This window comes from Orycteropus afer, unplaced genomic scaffold (assembly GCF_000298275.1).
Source record: "Orycteropus afer afer isolate SDZICR_OR568_19922 unplaced genomic scaffold, OryAfe1.0 scaffold00042, whole genome shotgun sequence".
Classification (NCBI taxonomy): Eukaryota; Metazoa; Chordata; class Mammalia; order Tubulidentata; family Orycteropodidae; genus Orycteropus; species Orycteropus afer.
Window position 1 is genome coordinate 7,767,995 of NW_006921629.1, and position 2,037 is coordinate 7,770,031.

Below are 2,037 nucleotides of genomic sequence, written 5' to 3' on the forward strand. Positions count from 1 at the left end.
GGGTTTGAACTGCCAGCCTTCTGGTTAGCAGTCAAGTGCCTTAGCCACTATGCTACCAGAGCTCCCATAGAAGTGGTAAAAAGCTCTGCTGAGAGTTCCCAGTGAGTCTACTACAAGCCCACACCTTTGCAAATAGCCTCTTTATTAAAACCTTCCTCAATTAATCCTGATCTGAGTGTGCCACGTTTTTGTCATTGAGATCAGGCTGGGGGAGGGATCTTGTAACTTGAAGCCAAAAGCAGCCTAAATGAGATCCCTAGCACTAAATTCTAGTTCCTAAAAACCAGAAAAAGTCACAGTATGGGGAATTCCAGGACCACTTCTCATCCCAGTTTCTAATGAAGTTACTATGCCTGTGGGTGTTGGGAGACAGTGTTTGATGTCAAAGAGGAAGAAATAAATGGTACATGGATATGTGTATTTTCTGGGCAGCCTCCACAGATTACCCTTTATATCAGAAAAAACCTTTAACCATACATAATGAACATTTATATACATTTTTATTGACAATAATCCTGTGAGGTAGGTCTCCTGAATTTTACAGTTGGGGTCAGGTCAGGATCAGAAACAGGAAGCAACTTATTCAAGGTTACAGCAAGGGATGAAACAGGAATGGAAACCACATCTACTGACTCACATTCTGTGGTCTCTCACTCCCCGGGCCACCCCTCTTTCCATGAATCCAGCACAGGAAGGCAGGACAGAACAGAAAGGAAAGGGAAATGCAAGAGTAAGGGTGACTTGTGGGTTTCTGCTGCCCTTCTTATTCTCATTTAAGATTTTTCTGAAATTCCTTTAATATCTAAGAAAAGCCACATACACTTAAAAAACCCAACCCAACAGCTTGCAGTAGCCTGAGATTCCAGAATAAATACTGTAATTGGCAGGACACATAGTATCCTTCCTCTCGATGGGTCACATGGGGACATTGCCTAACATCTGTCATGTGTGTATGTCTGGGAATATACAATATTTATGTCTCATCAAACCCTCAGATGCCTCTTTCTTCTGCCAAAAAGAACTGCTGTGTCCTACCTTCTGATCTAATCTAAAAATGTCATCAAAATCTTGCCCTAAAGACCTATAAATTCTTTTTAAACAGAGGAGGCTTGAGTATCCTCTCAGCCTCCTAAGAGAACGGTTCAGATGAAATCCTGCCAAGTACTGAGTAAATGGGAGTGGCTTTTTTTTTTTTTTTTTAGTGGAAACCATAAAGCTATGCTGTGGCCACATTTTCACAATACTTCAGGAGTGGGAGGGTGGTCCCTCTGCCTGGATAGGCTGGAAAGCTATTTAACATTTTTGTTCCCGGGAAGCACAGCCCAGAATCAAGAGTCAAGACCAAGTCATGAGACTCAGTGGAGTCAAACCCTGGCACCAGCCCCAACTGCTTCTAGGCAGCTGTGCCTTTGCCCTAACAAAACCACCCAGAACATGCATATGGAAAAACAAAGCAAGATCTAACACATCCTAGGAAACTGAGCCTTAAATCCAGTTTAATATTGGAATCTTCTTCGTGAGCAACTGAAGGTGGCTTTCACAACCAAAGGTGTAATAATCAATGTAGTGAAATTAGTTATTTGTTTTATAACCAATTATCCAATTACTGTTGGAAACAGTTGGCTCCTATTGATACAGGAAGATAGCCCTAGTACTGTGTAGAGATGCAAGCTGCCAAACAGTTTTTGTGAAAAAAAAAAAAAAAAAAATCCATCAGTATCAGTGATGAAGACAGACCTGGAGAAATAGTTAAGGTACTGCTGCCTGCTGCCTGTGGGTAATGAGCTTATAACGATCACTTCCCTTTGTATTCTCTCCATTTTTGCAAAGCTCTGGTAGCGTAGTGCCTAAGGCACTTGACTACTAACCAGAAGGCTGGCGGTTCAAATCTACCAGCCACTCTTTGGAAGGAAGATGGGGCAATCTACTTCCACAGAGATATTGCCTCGGTGCAGTGTAGTAAGGTACTTAGTATGGCTTTTCTACCCATAAGTCATTGTAAACTCAGTGGTGGAATGAGCAACTGAAGAGCTGATT

The 2,037-nt window shown here is 42.1% G+C and overlaps 1 protein-coding gene across 1 annotated transcript in view; it reads right to left on the reverse strand.

The window, feature by feature from the left end:
* The window catches only part of SSH2 (slingshot protein phosphatase 2), a 114,685-nt gene that overhangs the window by 12,416 nt on the left and 100,232 nt on the right, over window positions 1–2,037 (reverse strand). The gene's annotated exons all lie outside the window — the stretch shown is intronic.